At 46.0% G+C, this 24740-nt stretch overlaps 1 long non-coding RNA gene across 1 annotated transcript in view; it reads left to right on the forward strand.

Annotated features, from left to right (window-relative positions):
- LOC125618653 overlaps nucleotides 1-15381 on the forward strand; it is an 82261-nt gene extending 66880 nt beyond the window's left edge. Inside the window, exon 5 of the long non-coding RNA XR_007349993.1 lies at nucleotides 6631-15381. This is a non-coding gene — a long non-coding RNA (uncharacterized LOC125618653). The remainder of the gene's footprint in view (nucleotides 1-6630) is intronic.
- Nucleotides 15382-24740: the final 9359 nt, after the last annotated feature.

The raw sequence follows: 24740 nt of genomic DNA on the forward strand, positions 1-24740 counted from the left end.
TGTGTGCACGCGCGCACGCACATGCACAAGTCAGGCAATGAAGGGAGATGAGCTCTGGTTTTAGAGACTCTCCTAGCAGCAATTGACATGGAAAGAGTTCAAGAAAATATCATATGTGCATTTTTAATTTTTTTTTTTTTTTTGCTTCTTTCTGTAGGAGTTATAGGAAGTCATAGGAATTCCAGCTTCTGGGACGTTCCCAGTTGCCCCATCTCTAGTTTGTTTCCAGCAGAAAGTGCCAGGAGAAGCCAAAAAAGAAGTCAGAACCATCCAAGCTTATATTTCAGAGGGAAAGAAGTCAAGTCTTAAATCCTCTGGGGGTCTGTACACTGGGAAGGGAGGGAAGCTATTGGGGAAGGAGGTGAACCCCGGGGCGGTGGGGGGGAGAGGGGGCAGCACTGGGGTTCTTCTCTGCCTGCAAGGCTGCCTTGCCAGAGGCACCTGCGCACCTCAGCAGCAGGAGGCCTGGCTGGAGCTTGGAGAGGAGCAGGCTCTGCCAGTAGAGAAGGTGGGGCTGAGAAGTCTGTGCTGTGGCCAAAAGCATTCCTGGGTCCTGCCTGCCCCATTAACTCTGCCGAGGGAGGCCTCCATCTCAGCCAGTGCAGGTGTGGACACTCAAGTCATTGCTTGGAAAATTGGGCCCTGGAGGCAGGAGCTGCCAGCTGCTCCGTGATGGGCTCTGCCGCACTCCAACCGGGCTGTGCCCAGCCTCTCTTCCTGGCTCCCCTTTCCCGGCAGTGCACCCAGCTCCCCACTGCAGCCCCCCTCTCCAGTCCTCGCAGTTTCCCATGTAATTTGCTTGTAACAAGCCTCATAAAGTTTGACTGTGCTTGCTGGGACTGCGGACCAGACGGCCGAGCCGAGTGTGCCCGTGTTTCTGGCAGTGGAGCTCCAGGGGTTCGTGCACGGCCCAGAGGAGCTGCCTGCCCAGGCTTTTCAGGAACGGGGGGCCATTTGACAACCTTTGGACTTTCGAAGTGGCAAGCTTTGGGTGGGCTGCAGCGTCCAGTTGAATTCTTATGGCTGATTAGTTCAGGTTTACAGGTCCAACCCCTCTTCCGTCTGCTCTCTATCCTTGGACTTCTGAATTAACGTAGAACAAAACATGTATTGTCGTCTCATCCCCTGGAACTGTTGGGCCCATACCTCTGCAGTCAGTCTCACCCTCCCGACCCCTCCCAGCTCCTTGCCCTGTCTTTGTCACAACCCTCTTCCTTCTTTTCCAGGACTCCTTGCCCCCTGATCTCCACCCCACCCCACACATCCTCTGCATTTTTCTGAACCTCTGCCATATGCCTTATTGGCTTGGCATCTCAGTACATGGGCAGATGGACAGAGACTAAAGCAACAGAGTAGGCAAATTCCCAAGGTGAACTAAAAAGCTTTGCTCTGGATTCTTCCAGCCCACCCAAGGCACTTATCATTTTAACAAATGTTTGCAGCACCATTATGTACAGATACTATTTTAAACACCGGGGCTCTCTGTACTGTGTGCCCTGGACTCTGAGTTACCGTGACGTGACCATTATTACTTATATTAACACTTATTTTTCAGATAGTACCATTATTAATAACTACATCTGCAGGCTCATTAAATAACTCGCCATATACTACACATTCAAATAAGTATCTTCCATATGTCAGTCATTATGCTAAGCAATTGGGGCTATAAGGTCCCCTAGGGCTTACAGAAATCTCTGGAACAGCCAGGCCCAAAGATGTCCATTGGCTAGCCTAAGACTGAGAACTGATGAACAGGCAGCTCAAACTTTTTCAGTTAGTGCTAATCTTTCTTCAGCATGGTGTCTCAAACTTGGCTATACTTTGGAATCACCTGGGAAAGTAAGATATATTGATATCTGGGTCCCTATTCCATAGGTTCTGATGTCACAGATATGGGTATAAACAATGATCAAGACTTCTTAAAGATTCCTCAAGAAGCCAGGTGCAGTGGCAAATGCCTGCAATCCCAGCAACTCAGGAGGCTGAGGCAGGAGGATTACAGGTTTGAGGCCAGACTCAGAAACTTAGCAAGGCCCTAAACAATTTAAAAAGACCTGTATTAAAATTTAAAAAATATTTTTATAAAACAGCTGAGGGTATGAATCGGTGGTTAAGAGCACCTGGGTTCAATCCCCAGTACAAAAAAGAGTTCCCCAAGTGATTCTAATATGCAGAATGAGCCTCTGTCCAGAGCACTTGTAAACTGTGCTGCCTTGTATTACATTCTGCTGTTTTCATGCTTGCTGCCCACAAATGGACCTTGCTTCCTCTGTAAGACTATAAACAACTTGAGCACACAAATGTGCCCCTTACATTTTCTATGTGGCACCCAAACAGCACAATGCCGAATGCCCCAAGAATAGACATCAAATACTCATTGGAGAACTACAAATTGCAGGGTGTAATAACTAACAAGCATGTGTGTGAGGGGGATGATTCAACAAAGACCTGCGAAGGACTTCCCAGCCCCTCAAACAAAGGCAGTGGGCCTGAGGCACTGTCTCCAACAACTTGGACAGACCCCTCACAGCCAAATGCCTCTCCTAGAAACATCAAATGTGCTCCTTTACTTGCTCTCCCTCTTAATTTTCCCCATTTTTTTTTTATCTCCCACAGGATTCTTTTTCTAAGGAAACCTCTCTCTGCATTTAAAACTGTCTATTTTGCAAACTGTAAACAGGTGCTACGTTGCTTCCCAGAACCCTCCTCACCTTTCAAAGCTAAAACCTAGAAGCCAGCCTTCACCACCAGCCCAGTCAGGAGCCAGTCCTTCTGCCCCTCCACTGTTGCCCATGTCGGGTCTGAGGAGCTCCATACAGTCGAAGCACAGTTATTAGCAGATCTTGGGTCCTTTACAGGAAGGTGGCCAAGCCCGTTGCTCCTCATACATGTGGGTGTGGGAGTGGGATTAGAGCATTTAATCCAAATAAGATTCATCTGTCAGCCAAGTGTCTCACTCCAAATAGCTTGGATCCAGAAAAATGTGAAGTACAATGTTAGTTACTCCACCTACTAAGTGCAGAGTCATGAAAAGAATAGGAGGAGACAAGCAAGGGCAGGAGCTTTACTTTTGAGAAGCACTTGAAAGCATCCATCCATCCATCCATCCATCCATCCATCCATCCATCCATCCATTTATCTAACTGATCAGTCAGTCAGATTTATTGTGCCCTTCTAAACAGGGGCTGGTGATAGGAACTGAGCTGAATAGGGCCTGACCTCTACCTTCCAGAGATCCCGATTTAATGGGGGAGAAAGTATGTACATAAATGGGTACATCCATGAGTTAAGTGCTGTGATGGAGCTCAGAGGAAACTTCCTACCCAGTTTGAGGGGTGGGAGCAGGATGGCTGGGAGGGTTTGCAAACTCCAAAAAAACTCAAGGCCCTTCAGCAAACAGAACCCCCTGGACTCTCCAGAGGCACCTGTAATGATGTTTAAAAAGTAAACAAAGTGAGATGAAGGAAGTGAGGTGAGATTAGATTTGAAAGCGGCAAGTGTAGGCCAGGTCCATGGGTGCAGGGGACAGTGTTCAGCCCTACCACTGGGAGCTCACAGAGCGCCGTGGATGCTGTGAGCACTGGGTGCAGGGCATGAGAAGGGCAGGACAGGGGCATATCAGAAAAGACCTCAGGAGACAGGGAGGTGAGTGGGGGGGTTGGCTTGGGTCTGATTACTTCCCCAGCCCTGGGCTCTGGGAAGTGACTGGCCACCTCTGTCACTTCTGCCACTAAGCATTTCACAAGTAACTGCCCAGGCACCGAGCAATTGTCAGATGGCAATGCCACCATCTCCTGTGAAGGTGCTCTCTGGTTGAGGCTTCACAGACACTCCCCATTGCATGGAGCTTGTCTGAGATAAGAGAAATTATTAGCAATTCTTGTTGGTGTTACATGCTCTTTTGAGAACTACAGGTACAGACCCACAGGTGCATTTTTAAATGATAAGGACTCCCTAAGAAAAAATAAAACCCCCATTCCCAATGACACCTGCCATAGAGGATATCAGATTAGGTTTAGAGAGAGATATTAGGGATTAAATGCAGGGCCCAATACACTGGTCAGGTGCTCTACCACTGAGCTACATACACCCCTAGTCCTTTTTATATTTTCATTTTGAGACAGGGTCTTGCCAAGTTGCCCAGGCTGGCCTTGAACTTGCCATCCTCCTGCCTTGGCCTCCCAAGAAGCTGGTATTATAGGCGTGTGACACCACACCCAGCTCTATATCTTTCTTTGTTAAAGTTCCATTTAGAATCTGGGTCAGTTGTTCTCCATCTGCCCCTGAAGCTCCAACAAGCCATTTACTCCCCAAACTCTGCTTAGCAGAATGAATGCAAAAATCATTCCAGGGTTAAGGCCAGAAGGAGCCCACTGAATATATCTTTGTTTGCTTTTTAAACATCATTACAGGTGCCTCTGGAGATTCCGGGGTGTTCTGTCTGCTGACAGACCTCAAGTGCTCTGGAAAGCTCACTTGGCAGAAGCCCTGGGGGAATTCTGTGGCCCACCCGGGTTAGGCATTGCTCTTTCCCTTCTGGGTGTTTCTTTTTAATGAGAGTATCTGTTGAGCTGTTGGGGAAAGGAGAAAGTTTATTCCTGTTCATTCTGGGCAATTTTCTGTTGACCTGATTTTTGCCAAATACAATGGAGAATTCTGTCGCCAACGCAAGATGATCTTTTTGATTGTAGGAGAAGTGGCCAAGGAGGTGAGAAGATCCAAGTGCGTGGAAGGTGGCAGGGACTTTCCAGACTCCCTCCTCATGACCACAGGGAGGCAGGTAGAGGCATCCCCTTTGCACAAATGAGGATAAAGAAACTCGGTGATTTGAATAATCACAGAGGTGGAAAGTAGCAGAACTGGGTGCCATGGGTCTGCACCAGGGCAGGCTCCTAATTAATATCTGAGGATTTGAAATTCCATCTGCAAAATTAGCTGGAAGAAGAGCAGGCCTTCTCTGATTAATTTAGGAGAATGATTAATGAGGGATGTAAGGTTTGATAAAAGGAATATTCAATCAGATTTGCAACTTGCAAATCTCCCTTACGGAAACCTTCCCTGAGGCGTGTCTTGTAAGCTGGGGGGACCAGGTGAAGGCAGCAGAGCAGGGCCTTTGTATGGACTTTTGTTTGGGAAGCTGTGGCTTGATAAGTTCACGTAATGAATGAATGACTGACCAGGGCAGGAACCCGGGCTCCTGGCACCTAAGTGAGATGTCTTCACTCTACACTTGTGCTTTGCAAGCTTCGAAATGCTTCAATCAGTAGAGATTTCTAGATTCCACTCCACAATCACTGAACCACCATTTTGAAAACAGGACATGGAATCCATATTTTGAAGAGCATCCTCACAGAAGGTGATTTTCCCTGACAACATCAACATTGGTGAATGGTGTGTGTGTGTGTGTGTCTTAGACTTTGAGGGTTGGAAGAGCCAATTTTTCCTTAATGTGGAAATGAAACTTAACCCTAAGCACTCACTAGTCAACTGATGTCTTCTAATGTAAAACACAGTTCTGGAAGGAAAACTAGAACGCACCCCTGTTCTCCTGAATGTCTAGCAAACTCACTGTGAGGAATTTCTTCCTTGTATCTAACTATAGATTTTCTTTATTCCTCCCCCCCCCATTTTCTTATCTTTACTTATAGAGAACATGTGATCACCATCCCTTGGGTGTAATTGAAAGAAATTATGTCTCTCTCTTCAGAATCCTCTACTGCAGACTGAATACTCTGTCCTCTCAGCATCAGAATTATGAAATATTTTTAGACTGAGGCAGCCCTGAGCTATAGACCCTGAGGACAACATCACAGAGATGTTCCAAAGATATACTTTTTTTCCAATGTGACATATTTTGAATAAATAGTGTTAAAGATTCACATTGATTTCACTTAAGAATGGAAACATATATTTTCAATCTTCTTCTGTTGCACTACATTTTACTAAAAGAATTCCCCTAATCCAGGGTTAGGAAGCATATAAAAATGAAGACTAATTTTAAAAATCTCTGATCATAATGCTACACTCTTTATGCAAATCAATGAAAGCAATCAATTCATTTTTACAGGTCACTCCATCAAGATTCGCAGTGGCCTATCACACTGGGAAAAGGTCGGCAGTCAGCCTTCCCCTTGACAGAGGGAATCGGCAAAGGGAGGAAGGTGTCTTTTCATATCTGACCCTCATTCCCACACCCCCCACCCCCCAAAAAATCTTTATTTATTTTCCCAAATTTCTGAGAAATGATTCCAGTTTAGACGTAGGAAGATAATTCATGTGCATATTTTCTCTTGATAAAACAGATCACAGAAATGTCCTGGGGTGGGGGTGAAATGGTTTGGGTGATATGACAAGATTCACAGAAAGGAGCAGAGGTCTCTGAGTACAGCTGGGTCACTTGGACATGATGCTTCTCTTCCTGGCACTTGGCCAAGAGACTGTCTTGGCTCCGTAGAGAAATCATTGCATTTTTTTAAAAAACAAAAGTTTGTTAAACTGGTGCAGTAGGACTTGATTTAATATCCAGTCAAGTTCAAAATTTTCCATATGGTCAAAAACATGAATCAATAGTTGGTATCTATTTACTTTTGTTCTACTTTTTTATTTTATTTTATTTTTGCTTTGTAGAAAAAAATAGTAGTATTTGGAAACAGCCAACAAAAAGAAATAAAGTCATCTGAGAAGGTGCTGAGACCAGCGTATGTCCTAGCCCCATGAAAGGACCCCGCACAAGACGGTGAATCGGCAGAAAGATCTGGAACGCAGTAGAGATGGAAGTTCAGACAGGAACACGTGGGGCAGCACGTGGATAGTGCCGTGGGCAGGACACACATGCTTTATGACCCAGAGATGCCACTCTCTCCAGCACCAGCCAACTCTGTCTGGAAAGACCCTTTGGATGTCCATAAATGCCACGTACAAAGGAGATTTTTTTGTTGTTGTTCCTAAAGGCTCATTTCCTCACTCGAGAGTTCTGGCGGCCAATGAATAAAAGGTACAAAGAAAAACAGCCAGCCATGCCCGGGAAAGACATCAAGGGCCACACCTTCCCCTGGCCAGGAGATGAGAGCAGGGAGGGAAGACAAGAGCACGCCAAGCCCTTTCCCTCGTGGCCAAAAACCAAATGTGGTTTGCAGATGCCTTGGCTCGCGACGGCCCCTGGCTGGGAACTGCCCGTGCTCTTGTCCCGCTCCCTCACACCGACTCCGAGGGGACCCATGCATGCTCTGTTTCCGCCCTGCTCTGGCCTGGGCACCGGCCCTCTAGGAGAGTCTAGCCCTCTTCCTCGGCCGAGCAGCTCAGATGTGCCACCACCTGCCAAACCAGCCTTATGAACGGAAGATGCTCAGCACCCCTGCAGCCCAGAAGTCCCCTTTGAAAAGCACCGTGAAACTCTCCATGGAAAGAGCTGAGAGCTGAACCACTCAGAGGCAGTTTCTTCAAAATAAGATATCAATCAAATTCATCTTTTCCAAGCTGCCTGGAATGCCAAATTACGTGTGGGCAACATAAGGACAGTCCTGGCTTCCTAAATTGTGCACTGATGAGATACGGTCTGTGGTGTCTCCAGCGGACATCAGCACATGTTTTCACAGAAACACACTCAGAACAGGACGTTTCCCATGGGCCACCTTTCGTGGCCTTCCTGCTTTCCTAGGCTGGCTTCCCTCCCCTCCGCTGGTCTTGTTTGGGAGTTGACTTGCCCTCCTTGGGCATGATGACCATGGGATTTCAATTTTCTCCCTGGTTTTATACAAACCGAAGGGATTGAGGTATTGATGGTGTCAGTGGTAGCTTGTGGTGACCTTCCCAGCCTTGTGAAGATTTTCGATGGTGTTCACAGTCTGGAGAAATGTCAGTGGACATTTGCTTAAGCCCAGAAGGACCCACACACGAATCATGGTTAGGAGGCCTCATTTCTACAAGGAGACCGGGATGCTAAGGGCTCTCCTTCAGAAGAGGGTCCCTCATGCAGTTCCTCCTTTCAACCCAATTGAGCAAGTGACATGCCTGGTCACAGAACCACAAGCTCAGTCTGTCACTGACCTGAAGGTCAAGGGTCCAGAGAGGTATTCTTCATTTTCTTCAAGGTTATCTGTTGGTACAAAAGGGACCCCACTGTACACGAGACTCACAAAGCAGCAGGACCACGTTCCACGAGGCCACTGAACTCTCACAAGACTGCATGGTTCCGAGGAGAAGGCTGCCCCAGGGCTGTTCTGGAAGGCTGGGGTGGGGTTGGCCGAGAGGGAGGAAGACTGTGCGGTGGGGGGATGTGCTGAGCGCAGTAGAAACCTGAGCTGCCTCTTGTGCTGAGTGGAGGGCTACCTTGCCAATTTGGGTTTCCCCTTCAAGCCCCCAAGGTGATGTGCGAGATGCCACTCGCCCAGGCGTAGGCAAAGGCTGGACGGTGCTGGTGAAGTTACAGCTGGCCATCTAGACACCGCCCGAGTAAATACCTGCCCAGAACTTGGGAAGTGAAGCATTTTCAAGAGATGAAAATGCCCACATGTAATGCCAAGGGCAAGGGTTCGATCCTGGGGAAGCCATTAGCTCTGCCCTTTCCCTCCCTGCCTTTGGGCTAACTCTGGGCCAATGGTTCCATGTGGGTCGTAAGAAACATGAACAGGGACATAAATGGCTGATGATGAATCTGCCACCAACATTTTACAAAGCCACAGTTGAATACTGGCCATGGTGCTGGAAGTCTCAAGGGTTGTTTTTTTTTTTTTTTTTGCTTGTTTTTGTTTTTATAGAACACACCATTGAAATACACTGTTAGTGGGTGGTATAGCACAGTGGCTGGGTGTAGGCGCCGGAAGCAAGTTGGCAACGTGAAGTCCTAGCGCTGCCTCTTACATGCATGAGACTTGGGGCAAGCTATTTAATTTCATTGTGCCTCAGTTTTATTTTTCCCTTGGAAAAACAAGGTTGATGATGATGATGGTACTTCCATGGATTTGTTGTGAGGAATAAATAAGATTGAACATACAAAAGAGTTAGAGGGCCTTGCTAGGAATTGACCTTGACACACACGTCAAGTCACCACTGGGATGGTGGTCACCAATGAGCCAGAACGAGCCTCAAAGGCATCTGGTTAAATGCCACCACCACACAAAGAAGGAAGCTGGATTCCTGAGAGGCAATGATTCTTGCCAAAGGTCACCAGTAGCATGGTGCTAGTGCTGTCCTCTCCTGACTCACAAAGGGAACGGTGGCACTTAGGTGTCATCTTCCTCACTAAACACAAATGTTGGCAGGCGTCACCCTGAACTCTCCGTTCACGGTGTCACCTCCCCAAACTGGACATTTTTCAGGCACCACATAGAAGAGTCCCAGAGGGGACCATTCCCAGTGAGTCCCAGACAGAGGCGCTTGTGTAATGAGACGAGGGAAGGGCACAAGGCTTGTGTCCCCACAGCCAGCTGATGGATGGGAGGCCCCTGTGCTATGGCAAAGCCACCTCCCATTATTAATTTGATGGTGTGTGAAATGAGCCATGTTTATGAGCAGCCGAGGGGGTTCCTTCAGGGGAGCTGCCCCGTGTTCCGTGAGCCCAACTGTCCCAACAGGGTGTCAAGATGGCTTCTGACCCTCTTTGCTGACTAAGAGCGGTGGCGACAGTGACACACAATTTGCTGCATTTCTCCTTTCTTGACAAAACCAGCCTGGTCTTTGGGAAATAATACCTGCTTGTTTTTGGTGACTCTACGCTTGACTCTTGCTCCCCTCTGTGCTCTTCTGAATCAGTCCACCTTCCCTGGGAAGCATCATTTTGGAGAAAAATAGGTTTCATTTGAATTCTTTCAAGGGAGGTCACTCACTCTGTGATGTCTGAGATATCGGGTTGAGCTGGTAAAATGGGACAAGTTGATATTATATTAAATAATCCTAGCCTGAGGTTAGGGATGGAAGTTCTTGGGACAGCAGAGGAATAAAGGATTGATTCTAAGTGTGGGTGTTCTCTAGGGGAACACAGTAGAAGCACAGGAGTCTTACGATTCTTCAGTAAAATCTATCAACAAACTCTTCTTTATAAACAGTGCAAGGACCAGGATGGACAGTCCTCTGGTGAAGACCCACAAAGACTTCCACACGTGTGGTGAGAAGCAGAGGGCAGGAGGAAGGCTGGGGGAACGCTCCGAGGTGTTCGGTGGTGACCTGGACAGCAGGATATTACTTGATAGCAAGGACATATCAGATAGAACTCACCAGCCCTCTGCAGAAATGGTGCATTCTGCAGGCAGGCTAATTTTGGTTACATTTTTCTTCTTCTTTTTTTTTTCTTACTTAACAAATGTGTTAGAGATTGAATTATGTACCCCCAAATCCAGAGGGTGATGCTCTGACCTCCAACATGACCTTATCTGGACACAGGGCCTTTAACAAGGCAATTAAAGTTAAATGAGGTCATAACATGGGACCTCATCCAATAGGTCTGGTGTCCTTACAGGAAGAATGAGACACCTGAGCTTTCTGTCTCCGCTCACACACAGACAAAAGCCATATGAAGACCCAAGGAGGCAGCTATGTGCAAGCCAAAAGAGGGGCCCCACCAGAAGCCAATCATGCAGGCACCTCAGCCTTGAACTCCAACCTCCAGAACTGTGAGAATATCAGTTTCCATTGTTTACACCCCCAATCTGCGGTGTTTTCTGGGCAGCCCAAGTGGATTAATACAAGAACTCCTTCTGCCTTCCAGTCGGACATGTTAATTTTTCCCGAATCCATTTTCACCTGGAATGCTGTGCCAGCCAGTGCCCCTCCAATCTGGAGAGACAACTCCTTATATAAGTGACTTTTAGAAAGCCTTGAAGGAAGGATCCAGAGGGAAGGTGAACAAAGGTTCTTCTGTCTGCTGCTCTGTGGAGGTGAGGCTCAGCAGCAGATCCTCAACCATGAGGGGACAGTAGAGGTTCCAGATTGTAGAAATATTATCTGTTTTTTTTTTCTTTCTTCTCTGTTGCTTGGAATTGTTATTGTCCAAGGAGAGCTTAGTCCCTCTTTGAAGGGCTTTCACTTGATTAAATCAGGTCCATCCAGGAAAATCTTACTTTTGATGAAATCAAAATCAACGAATTTGGGACTTGAATTCCATCTGAAAAATCCCTTTGCGGTGGCACCCAGACTTGTGTTTGATTGAATGGCTGAGAGAAGGTATGTGTACATTATAAAGTGGCTGCCATCTCCTGTGGGACACTCCAACGCACTAGGAATAATCTCTCTTGTAGTCCATCCTAACCAGGGATGCACCAAAAAGGGAACTGGGGGTAATATTGTTTAGCTACAACAGGGCCATCACAATCCCGTCTCAGCACTGAAGGCTCTGGATGTCCTTCGGTTTCACTTGCATGGTCACATCTAGGGTTGGTCTGTCAAAAAAACTCTTCCCTGACTCCCTTGGAAAGACCACCAGGCTTCAGAAAGACATGTTCTCCTCCTCTTCCCTTAGTGGTCCTCCTTAGGTTTAAACCCTGTCTGGGCTCACCACGGTAGTCTTTGTTTCTGTTCACTGAAATGGCCTAGGAAGGATCCATCTACACTCTGGTGGATGCTTTGCTGTAGGTCTTCCAATGATAAACGCAGGTTGAATCATGGCTTTGCCATTATAAGCTGTATGGAACTGGGCCAATCCTTTTCCTGTTCATGGCTCAAAGAATAATCACCCCTTAGGGTCACCCTATGGACTAAGTGACAGAGTATATGTAGAACTATGCATGGCACCTTTACACTGTAAGAATTTGATATGTGATAACACATCTGGATCATTATCATTGTGACTGTTATTTGAATTACTTTTTCACATTCTTTAAAGAAAATTTCATACATTTCTTATCCAGATCCAGAATTACCCTAACCAGATTTTTATCAACTGATGTGCTCTTCACCACCTCAAGAGTTATCTCAAGTTTCTAGCTATTTTAAGACACATATTTAGAGAGTCTTCTAACTGATATCAGACCTTCAGCATTTTCTCAGATACACTTCCCACCACCACGGCACTAGCAGCAGCAATGATAAATATAATAATGATAACTCCACGGAACCTCAATGTGTGTGAAGGAGCCAATGACAATATGAACAGCAGGAGAGGAAGTTTCTTCCTACCAATTAATGGGAAGCCAAGTCTAATTTGCCACCTGCATGGCACTTTTGAACCTGTCAGGGAAAAAGCAAACCAGTGAACTTCATCTTGTCACTAGTCTTCTTAGGGGCTGCTCTCTAAAGCAAACGAAAATAGCATTCATTAAAGTGAAAAATAGAAAGCCCGTGTCAGCCCCCTACATTCTCCTCTTAGTTAGAAACAGAGTCCATGGTTGCCGATGGGAAGGTGGTTCTGAAAGCCCACTGGATCTGTGCTGACTCTGGAGACTGAATATTTTCTTAATAATTTCTTATTTCTTTTTGAAAAGTTTTGACTGTTAAGTCATTAGCTCTCTTGGAACTTCAGAGTCAAGGGACATTTTAAACCCTGGAGTTCTAAATCTGAGAGAATGTTGTATAAAGTCAAAGATAAATTCTAAGTGTAGAATACAGGACTTCCAAAATGGGTTCTCCTTGAATCATCTAGAATAACTATAAACACATTTATACAATCCATTATTAATACATTCCTTGGTAAAACACCCACAGTCAAACACAAAGCCCCCTTCCCAATATATTTACTTTGCTTACAATTATGGATGCGACCACTAGGAGGCAGTGTAACAGATGACCAGGATGTTAAAACTATGGTCGACATTAATTCAGCTTATATTTAGTAGATCTCCCATGTGCCAGGAACATTGCAAGGCAAAGCTACTTATATTCTAGAAAATTTTCCTTAGTTGAAAATAAACATATTTATTATTGCCACTTTTATATAGAAACCTTATGCTATCAACTTCTAATTTATTGATGATGCACCTAATCAGAAAAAAACAAGCTCTTATAGAACATTTCTCACAAATTATGGTAATCTAATTCTCATCGTATCCTCATCCCTTGATTAAAATTACCTCCTTCCTTTGTTATGAACACTTCATCATCTGGGTGAGGCTCCACTCTGCTGGCACATAGATATGGAAGCTTTTGGCCCCATGGGGGGCTTTCCCCTGCTTCCAGAGGCACAGGGACTTCTTTGCCCTCATCCCAGTTGAGCTGTGGTGCTAGGCCCAGGAGCAGCCTCGTGCCCTCTCTGCCCCTCCTACCCCAGCCCCATATCACAGTGAAGGACAGATGAAATCAAATGCACCAAAGCCAAGGGGACTCATGGGGCCAGAGTGCTGAGAAATCCTCTCTACCTCTTTTGAGGATGATATTTCTTGTGAAGTCTTTTCTTCCGCGGGATTTCAGTTAAAAAGGCCTGGACTGCTCTGAGAAAGACCCGAGTATGTAGCTCACCAAGTTCTACTTTAAACACCAGGGGTAGTTAGATTGTCCCTCCTTGGAAATTTCATGAAGCAGAGTGGTTGAGAAAGGACGAAGCCTGTCTTGATTTGGCATGTAGCTGTTTATTACTAGAAACCCAGTTTCCTTTTGAATCAGAGGGACAGATTTTATTTGTCTTTTCAATCTCTGGGGCTCAGCTCTACTCTTCCTGAAATCTCTTCTCCCCTACAGGATAGGGTGGCCAGGAAAGAGAAAATCATGTACCAGAGCCTCGAGACCATTCCCTTGCATGTACGTCCATGTCTTTTCCTCCTTGAGGACTCCTTCCATTTTTTCTCTTTCTGACCAATACTTCATGTGCCATCAGTGACTCGGGTTGCCTCTAGCAACAGCTTTGCGTAAGGAAATCATCAGCCACACTTTCTCCTTTTAAGAATTGTTTCCATAAACCTGTAACTTTCACCACAGTGTATTTCCTAACAAGATTTATAACCAGGAGACTTAATGGATTTTAATAAATGGGACACTTGAAGTATTTCCGTCAGGCCAAATTGTCACGTTAGGGACATTTTCCTGGGTACAGGCATTTTATGTAGGATAATTTCCCAATATATCTTTCATGTGTGTGTGTGTATGCATACACACACACACACATACACACCCCTTTATGGGTATCTCCATATGTTATTCATATAATAATACATAAGACAATAAATTGCCTTTGTAAATATTGGATATAATAGAACTAAGCTCAATTTATTAGATACCAGGATTAAGACATTAAAATTAAGGCAAAATAGGGAAAGAATAGAATATATTTGTCTTGCCATGTGCTTTCTCCAGGGAGGACATGAACTCAACTAGCAGTTTAAGACCCTCCCAGACTCCCTGGGCATCACTAGATATGCCCTATATGCCCATTTATGTATCAAGTCAGAATTTTCCAAACCAGCTCCCACTTTAAAGCCTCTGTGCTGCCCAGGTCCATCCACAGTAGTTGAGGATAAGAAGAACAAGAATGTCCTGATGTCCAGGAGAGTCTTTATGGGCATATCTGTCCCTAGACAAATCTTCTTAGGAAGGAACGAGCCAAGAAAACACCACAAAGAAGTTCTAATTTGAAACACTATTTGCATTGAATGTCTAATTTTCTATTTTCAATGGCCATTTACATCTCTGCCTTAAATAAGCTTAATATATATATACTCACATGCTCATTCATATATACAGGCATGTGTTTCTTAACGAGGGGGTATGTACTAAGAAACTCACCCCTAACGATTTTGTCATTATGTGACCCTCACAGGACATAGTTTCATAAGCCTCGATGGTGTAGGTCAATCATTCGACGTGACCTCAACATGTGATTCATGAGGCTGCTGCTGGTGGGACAGGGCAGGCTGGTTACCGTTAATTTTTTATAAGAACAGAGAGTACACTCTAGAATAATGTTGAAAAACACACAGTGTAGTAAATACATTAACCAGTAACGGAGTCATTTATTGTCATTGTAAGCATCATTACGTAGTATGTGGGATCGTGTGTGATAACATTTTGTACAGCTGGCAGCGCAGAGGACTTTTTCACACCAGCCTCACACAGTCACACGAGTAGAGCGTCCTGCTGCCATGTTAGGGTGGCTGTGTTGCCACTAGGCCGTAGAGTGTTTCAGCTCCATTACAATCTCATGGGACTGCCATCGATTGTGTATGGAGTCCATTGTTGACTGAAAAGTGGGCTGGGGTTGTCACTCAGTGGTAGAGCATTTGTCTGGCACGTGTGAGACCCTGGGTTCTATCCTCAGCACCACATAAAAATAAATAAATAAAGGTATTGCATCTGTCTACAACTAAAAAATTCATTAAAAAAAAAAAAAGTCACTCTGCGTGCCTGGCTGTAAAGGGTGCATGCGTCACGATGGGTGAAACCTGTCAACTGGACAGCTCACATTAGCTTCAGAAAAGCCTGAGAAGGATTTTGAACTACCTAGGAGCCACGGAGGTCAAGTTTAGTGGTGCCAAACTTAAAATCTCATGAGAATAAAATCTGCTGTGATTTGCTTTGCTCTTTGTCCTTGTCCTATCTGGGACATCTAAGGCAGAAGATCATCAAGACTTCTGGCTCCAGAGGGAGTCCTCTGACCTCCGTGCTACTTTCCAGCTGTGGAGTTTCCCCCAGCCTTGGAGAGGTGGCATAGAAGCTTCCTGCAGCTGTGGATAGAGATTCCAGAGAGGCCACCTCGACTGTAGGTGAGGGTTATTTTAATGAAATATAAATGTAGTGTCTTCATGACTTTTTAAAATCTGTAAAGGTATACAGGTATTAATTTTTAAGTGCAAAGTGCTGTGAAGCCCTGAAAGAAGTACCAAGAAAAAAAATGATCTCTAGATTGGAGGAGGGGTAGAGAGGACTTGGTATAGATTCCCTTGGGGGAGAGAGAGAGAGAGAGAGAGAGAAACGGTCACAAAATCAAAACTGAATGTAGATAGGAAATGGGAAGAAAGGAGGGAAGTGAGACACCCCAAAAGATAGATGTGAATGAAATAAATCAGCAAGATGTAACTAAATGGTGGCTGGATTCTAATAGAGTCTGCCAGGAGGATCCAGATCTCAGGGGTGATGTGAGGGGAGGTTGTAGATTAGGCAGCGTGAGCCTCTGCGTGGCTGGTAAGGGAAGCCCTGTGCTGTGAGCACGCTGTAGACCAGAGCCACTAGTAGCGAGCACACAGGAACAGGAGCTCTTGAAGGAATGTTACTTACCGAACTACTCACCAATATTAGTTACAAAGCTATCCCGTGCTTAAAATCTAAGGTAAGCACCTTTTGTAGAAAATATTAACTTCATCGATTGATTCAGAAGACATTCATTGTGCAAGATGTTACGGTAAGTGCTGGAGACACAATAATGAGCAAGATAGAGTCTTTGCACGCCGGTAGCTTTTGTTGTAGAGGGAAACCTACACACTAAAGCACCAGAAAGCAAAAAGTCAATAAAAATATATTTATTGTGATCAGTGCCATAAAGATACCACAAAGGGAGCTGTCACTGGGAAAGCCAGTGGAGATGAGCCCACCCTAGATGGAGGTCTGGGGAGGCTGCCCTGAGGAGGTCCTGAGTTGGGGCTGAAAGATGAGGAACCAGCCGTACAGAGTTGTGAGGCTGAGGATCAAATCAGTGAATCCCCAGGAGACAGCAGCCATAGTGGCTCCGGGGGAGAAAGCAGTTTGTCATGTTCCAGAAACTAATAACAGTCTGGTGGGGACCTGTGAGTGACACTGCAGAGGGATGAGGGGACAACAGGCAGCTGGAGGCCAAAATGGCAACCTGACTGCGGGGTGGGGACTGGATTAGAAGGCAGGTCCCTGGAACATGGGCTTGCTAGTGGACCTCATAATTAAACTCCTCACCTAATTAGGAGACGGTGGTCTCCCCAGGTGAAACTAGGTCTGAAATGTACCCCAAGAAGAAGCAGAGAAGGAACCTCCCACTGAGCAGGTGCCGCCCCAACCAGGGCCAAGAAGGTGCTGATCCGCTTACACTCGATTGCTTCTCCTGACAGGACCCACAACGCCAGCCAAGGTCATTCCTCTCCCCCAGGAAGTGTACATGAATCAGTGTCCCTTCATTGGGAACCTTAAGCCAGAGAAGGGCTTCCTCCACAGCGGCTACTCAGGCTGGTGTCTGACTGTGTTTGAGTGCCAGAGATCGTGGAAAGGAAAACATAACATCCAGAAATGGAAGGGAAGGGTCTGCGGCTGTGATGGGAGAAATCCGCCCCCCACCCCATCCTCACCCAGTTTCCTCTTTTGCCGGGGAACAACAAACAGCGTTAACCCATCAGGGATGGTGACAGAGATGTGGGAAGTGGAGCTCTGTTTTGGTTTTGATCATAATTACAGTGAAGTTGGATTTGCAAGGGGAATGCCATTCATTCGGGACATGGTGTGGTTCCCAGGTCCTTGACCTCCTGGGATCTATTGAGGGTACTTGTATGCAAGTATGCGCCTGGGCCTTGCAAACTCCCTGTGTTTGTGTGAGTCTCACTGGCTGCTTTTGTATCTATCCCTAGCATCTGGTTTTGTTACACAATTTTTTTTAACCTCTGAACCACATCCCTAGCCCATTGTTTATATTTTTGTTTTAAGATAGGGTCTCAATAAGCAGCTCAGGACCTCGCTAAATTGCTGTGGCTGGCTTTGAACTTGCAATCCTCCCGCCTCAGCCTCCTGAGCTGCTGGGATTTCAGACGTGCCCCATCGCGCCCAGCTACACAATTCAACTTTTACAGTTTGACTTACTGATTTATAAGGTTAAGAAATAAAGCCATTTGACAGGGTTGAATTGAAACCAGTAAGAAAAGTGACCCCTTCCCCATTTCTCTGGAAACCTCTGCCCTCCTTCCCTAAACGAACTGTTGCCGGGGAAACAATGTGCAGAGGGAAAGCACGGAGTGAGCACAGCCCTTCATCCTTGGGAGAGCAGGCTGTGCTTCACACTGAATCCTGCTTACTCAGCACATCCCGTGCCGCCCTTAGGATCTGCTAGAGAGGGTTTCTTAGCATTCATGGCTGGCAAAACCCTAGGCGATCCTAGGCAATCACCTAGGCCAGACAAGCTGCAGCCCAGGGCAGACGGAATTTGAGCCTGGCAAGCTGGGTGCCCTTCTCCAGTAACTGGTGGGGAGCAGCTGCCCCTCTCAAGGAACTGGATTGGCTCAGTGAAAAATAACCCTGTAGTGTGCATTGGCTACTGCCTTCAGGAAGACAATCAGAGTTCTCTCTCTCTCTTTTTTAATAGTTTAATTTTCTACAAGGTGCATGTAGTTCAAAAAATTCAAACTGTTCTGTGATCCTCAGTGTCCTGCCCCAACCCTAGATACCAGAAGCAATTGCTTTCAATTATTTTAATGGTTCCTTTGGTAGTTGTCTCAATCATTTTAAATAACATGCTTACACTGCCAGATTTTTCAATTTTAGGCATGATCTATTGATTTTCCTGTTTTAAAATATTCTCATTTGGCCCCCAATGCATGTATCCACAACCTTTCTCTCTCTCTGTCTCACACACAGACACATAGACACACAAACACACACACACATGTACACATACACATGCAAAAACAAGTGTGCATACATACGCTTCTATTCTCTCTTCATTTTCTGGCTATGGTTATATCACGATTTCTAATTAGGTTACTATGCATCGGTCACATTATTTTGAGAGTGGAAATCACATGCTCACATTGCTGAGTCATAGGGATGAATGTGATTTTTTTCTTGTATAATTTTCCCCCTGAAGTTAGTTAATAATTTGCCTAAATTTTCTTTTCACTCAGTTACACTCCCAACTACCTCTAATTCATCTAGAGCTTTATGTTCTCAGCACATCAGGTAGTCTGTTGGTTTCTCCATTTTTCTTGGCCACAGCACCCTGGAGTGTCACCCTGGGTGGCCATTTCTGGCTGCTGCCCAGGTCAGCTCCCCAACGGCCCTCTAGGGATGGTCCTTTGCTGTTGTCCTCAGGTCCCTTATACTCATCTCTATGTTGGGTCCCTGATTTTCTGGATCCCAACTCTCCTTCCTTATTGATTTCTTCTTGTATCTTCCAGTGCCTTTCCCGAAAGGTACCTGGGTTGAAGATACATTTTAGATGATTTTGTATCTGAGAAAACCCTTCATGTTCTCTGTGATGGAGCATAGGAATTGTTTTCCCTCCAAAGCTTGAAGATGTCTCCTGTTGCCTCCTAATTTCCCATGTGATATTGAGAAAGGAAGATGGTTTGAATGCCACTCTTTTATTTTTAACCCATTTTTTTTTGTCTGTGGAAAGCATTATGCTGTTCTCAGTTCCCTAGCAGCCTGAGGTGTCATAATGTGTTCCTAAATTCTTGTTTATTCATAATACTGGACAAGTACCGAGTGCTACTTGGACCTTTCAGTTTTGGGATATTTTCTTTAATTAATTTTCTGATATTTTCATTTCCTCTATATTCTCATTTCCTTTTGCTAAAACATCTACCTTTCAGGGACCAACCTGCTGAAGGTTGATCCTCTAGATTTTTGTAGAGGAGTATAATTTTTTTTTTTAATTTTGTATATTCTCTCCTATTTTTCTCTCTCTCTCTCTGAAATATTTTCTACCTTTTGCAGAATAAATATTTCATCTGCAACTGTAGTTTTAATTCCCAGTCACTTCTCTTTGTTATCTCAATGTCCCTTTATAGGGCCCCTCATTTGCAGCATCCTTGGCACGGAGGTTGAGATTATAAACTGGGGAAGCCGATCGCCTTGGTACCAACTGCAGCTCATCTGCTGAACCAGCTGGGTGGCATTGATACCTACTTACACCCTATGTGGCTCCATTTTCCCAGCTGTAAAATGGAGCAACACAACAGTCACTTTGTGCAGGATGGTGCTGACGACTCTTCATGCTGCTCTGAAAGCACTTGGAGCAGTGCCAGCACCAGGAAGTGCTCGGCACATACCAACTTCATTGTCATCTAGGCGGTGGCCTCTCCCGTCTGTCTGAAGATAACAATAACAGGACTTTTTCTTGAAAATATTTTCCTCCTTCCTGTTTTGCCTCTGTTTGTGCTTTCATTCCTGTTTGCAGTTAGTTGTTGGTTGCTCTTATATGCTAAAGGCTTTCCTGAAACATCGCATGACGTGCTGATTGGATGTGCCGAGTGTTTGCACCTGGCTTTCTGGCAGGCGTTGCTGTAGGTAATCTGCCAGGCACTTTGATATAGCACCCCCAGAATTGGGCAACTTCATCTCTTACCTCATGTCTCTTACCTCATGGTACATGCCTGGTAGCCCCAGAGTGTTCTTAGAACTGAGCAGGGTCCAGGCCAAGGTCCATGGGCTGAGTTCAGCCCATGTTGCTGAGCTTCCCGTCCCTGAGCCTGAAGTCCCTCTTTAGAGATGCCACATCTAGTCCTCCACCAGGGCTGGGGCTGACAGTCACCTAGACTTGCAGAATAGTAGAGAAGACCCAGGGACCTATTTTCTTCTGATCAGACATTTAGCAAACATTCCCATTGTCATCTCTGCCTGCGCGATTCCTCTCAGGACTATTTTGGACTCACATTTCATAGGCTTTTCTGGGCCTCTGGGGTGAAGACCTGCTTGCTTCTGGACCTTTCCCTCTCTAGACTCTGGTTCCAGCATGTGAAGTTCATTACCACTTGTTCATCTGTTTCTAGCTCTCAAATTCTGTGGCTATTTTCTCCTTCTGTTTTTCTTCAGTCTTATGAATGTATGCAGCCTTCTTAAAAATTCCCTTATCATCACCTTCCTAGAGCTTCAGGAGGTGCAAAGATACGCAGGTGTGTTTAATCTGCCACTCTTTACAATTACACTTTCCAATGCATTTCTAGTGAGCCTGAGTTCTGCACAGTGGACCATAAATAATGAGGACCACCGTTCAGATAATTAATAAAGAGGAAGTGCTGTAGCAGGGTCATCAGTCATGGGGTGAGCTCCGAGTCGTGGGAGGGTCTGCCCTGATCTGCCAGCAGGCTCTCATTGTGTGATAGCACCTCACACTGTGGATGGGTCACGAGGCTCAGGGGAACAGAGGGTTTTTCTATGGTTGCTATTCTAGCCTTGGACAGTCTAAATCCCTGACTTCAATCTCTGCCCTTGTGAAATAAACAAATCTCTGTGTTTTGTGTAAGGTTTAGATATTTTAAACCGTGCCAGTTTCTTTTACAGTACAAACCACCCTGGAACTAAATTTATATTTTCCTAGCCTTTTTTCACCTTAGACTGAATAAGCTGGTATAATGCCCATAATTTGCTCAGTTGAGTTTCTTTAAGTCCTAGCTCTGGATGCGGTACATAATAGGTACTCACTAAATTGTTGGCTGACTAAAGAGGAGTCAGAGCTATATGGCACTGCATTGGATCTATGATCGTGACCTCTGTGGCTGTCATTTCTAACCAACTAGATACCATTAGGAGAAGCCATGGCTGTGACTGAGAAGAGCCATTCTTCACAGGCTCTGAACCGTGATAGGCTGATGATGGCTGCTGGCCTCAAATACCTGAGGGCAGAACTGAAAAATGATGCCCCTGCTAAGCCAGACTCCGCGTCCTATTACCCAACTCTTGGGCCATATGTTTAGCAACTTATATTTAATAAATACAGCAGCAGAATCTGATTATAGCAAGCCCCGTGCTAGTTAAACTCGATTGCCAGGGAAATAGAGTTAGCATCCTGAATTGTTTTTATGTATTGCCGTGTGCAATTGGAATGCCGGTTCCATATGGCGCTGGCTCTGTCTGTGGACTGAACAGCTCATTCCCCGTCAGATGGTCCCATTTTGGGTCAGTGATGATTGCAGGGAGCTGTGTGTGGAGGCAGGTGATCCCCAAGGGGGTCCATTAGAGTTCGGTTCTTTCCCCTCCATTGCGGTCCCACTGCAGACCCGTGGACTTGGGCACAGCTGGGCTGCAGGCCTCCGTTTTTAATCGGCACTTTGGTATTTACAGTGCTGGCTCCATCCAGGGCTTCGGAGAGGCAAAGACAATGGCTGGAAGAGAATAAATGCCTCCTATAAAGGTTAGTGGGGATTGTGTTCATGCTTCCAAAGCGGGGTGGGCTCTTTTATCTGCGCGGGTCCACCTGCTTCCAGCTGTCTCAGTCCCAAGGAGCATCCCCAAAGCTGCGAGGCTCAGCCAGAGGGGAGGGGGTAGCGTGCGGTTCAGCCCCAGAGTGGTATTTCCACCCTGCCAAGCCCAAGAATGCACTCTCCTCCTTTCTTTAATGCTGCCTGGGGAGAGCTGGCCATCCTTTGCCCTGGCGGGAAGAGGTGGTTTCCTCTTCCATTACTTTATAGAAACGTCTTCAGAGCTATCACCACCCATCCACCTGTTCAGCTTATTAATAAAACAACGTGGCAGTTTCAGGGAAGAAAGTGGCCTAGTAGGAGCCTGAGGTCACTCTTTGGAAAAAAAAGGACTCTACTCAGATCCCAAGAACAGACACGCACTCCTCACCCTCCACTTGCTAAGGCTTTGGTGAGTGCTTTTAGAGTCGATTACAGGGAGGCCGCTTGGGCACATATAGATATCAGTAGGGCTCCCCGGCCACGCTCCCCATCCTAAAGGACGTCCATACAATATCACCAGGGTGCGGAGCTGGGGAGGCGGCTCCCTCCGCCCCTTTCCCTTCCTTGTCAGAAGGAATCAGCTCAGTGTGGAGCGTGGCAGGCTGCCTTGAAGTCATGACTCGGAAGCCTGGACTCTTGAGCTGGCAGCCATTTTCCTGTGTGTGTCACGTGTCCTCCATGGGCTCCTTCTTCTCTAAACATTCTTTCCATCATGCTGTTATCCTCCACTCTCTTGCTCTCTGTTTTTTTTTTCCCCCTAAGATTTCTCAGGCCAACCCACGAAAGGACTTTTGAAATGCCATCGTGACCCCCTCGCTCAACGGTCCAGGATGCCGACTCCTTTGCTCTCCCAGCTTATGAATGTCTTGAAGTCATAGAACCTTCTTATTTAAAATAAAATTAAACCTCCTTGCCTGAGTGGTGAAGTCTTAATGGCCTACATAAGGCAAATGGCAATAAAGCAAAACAAGTGCATCTTTATGGCCAACCACTCATGTGAAAGAGGTGTGTAAAATAACCATAATAGTCATGGCAACACGTGGGTGTCCGGGAAGCCAGGCTGGGAGTGGGGCCCATCATAAACTATGCCTTTCCCATTAATGTGATTCCCTGTGACTCCTGCAAAATAAGCCTGATGGGTGGAGATGCTGGCCTTGGCCCTGGCCTCCTTTCCTGAGGTGGTCCTCGATGTCGAGGTCCATAGACGTTTGGCCTCATGGCAGAGGCCAGGGCTGGACAGGGTAGCACCCCTACAGCAAGCCCAAGTCATCACCCCCTGCCCCCAAGCCCCTTGGCTGCAAGATCATCCAATTTTATGTTATTTTGCACCTTATGTCCTTTCTGACTTCCTCTTCTGTAATCCCCAGCCTTCAGGAAAATCCTATTTAAATATTCTCCTTGGTCTCAGCTGTGCTACAGGGTGGGCCGGCCAGGCCCCTGGCTCTTGTTTGGCCAGAACATTAAATGGAAGCATGTCTCTCCACAGACCAACAGAGGTGGCCCTAGTAATTAGCAAAAGATTTCCCTCGGGCAGCATTTTCCAAAGTGGGTTGCGTATAATGTGTGTTTGGTTTGGCTATTAATAAGCCTGATGGGGGGAGGGAATGCTGTGATCAAATAAAGTTGGGGGGATGTTGGGTTAAGCAACTGAATGGGGCTTTTTTCTAGCAAGACTTCTCCAGAACTTTGTGTTTATCCCCCGAGGCTGCTGCAGCAACCACCATCTCAGTGCCAAAAACAACAGAATTTTTTTTAAAAATTTAATTTTTTAGTTATAGGTGGACACAATATCTTTATTTTATATTTACGTGGTGCTGAGGATCGACCCCAGTGCCTCACGCATGCTAGGCGAGCGCGCTACCCTGAGCCACAACCCCAGCCCCCAACAGAAATTTTTTCTCTCCCAATTTTGAAGGTAGAAGTTTGGAATCTGCGTCCCTGGGCTGAAATCAAGGTGTTGACAGGGCTGTGCCTCTGGGGGCCCCAGGGGACACCCCATTCCTTGTTTGTCAACATTTCTTGACTTATTACCACCACTCAAACATCAAAGCCAGTGTCTCTGGATTTCTCTCTGTCTCCACACAGACTCCTTCTCTGCATCCCTCTCATAGTGACACAGCAATGGCATTTGGGCCTAACAAGCTTCTCTCAAGATCTGCAATCCAATCACATCTGTGGCCATAGAAGGCGATATTTAGAGATATTGGGACTCGGAAGAGAATACACCTCTTTCCAACCCACACTTGTACCCACCACAGCCTCTAACACAGGGTGAGGACCAAGGGCCTCTAAAATGAGGATAGAGCTGGAGGGTGTTTCAAAGCTCTCCTCTCAGGACGGCCTGCTGGGCCAGCGGTAAGGGGCACACCTTGGAAATTTCACCAAAGGAAGATGAACCTGGGGAAATGTCAGAGCTGATTCACCAGCTGTCCTCTCCCTGTACATCTGGGATTTACTTTTCTGACCAGGTGGACATTTCCCTTGACTCGGGAGATGATATCGCCCCACAGATAAAGTATGGAAAACCGTCGGTAATTTCATAGGGACATGCAAACTAATCTCCACAGTGGAACAATCTCTAGGGAATAGTGAAGCTAGTACTACGTTAGGGGTTTCAAATCCTGGATTGGATTCCTGGTGCCCCTACATATAAGCCAAGCGACCCTGGGGGAAGTAATGTAACTTTTCTAAGCCTCAGTTTTCTCTTTTAGGCAATGAAGATAATAACCAATAAGTACCTCACTGGGTGAA

Source organism: Marmota marmota, unplaced genomic scaffold (genome assembly GCF_001458135.2).
Source record: "Marmota marmota marmota unplaced genomic scaffold, marMar, whole genome shotgun sequence".
In the NCBI taxonomy this organism is placed as follows: domain Eukaryota; kingdom Metazoa; phylum Chordata; class Mammalia; order Rodentia; family Sciuridae; genus Marmota; species Marmota marmota.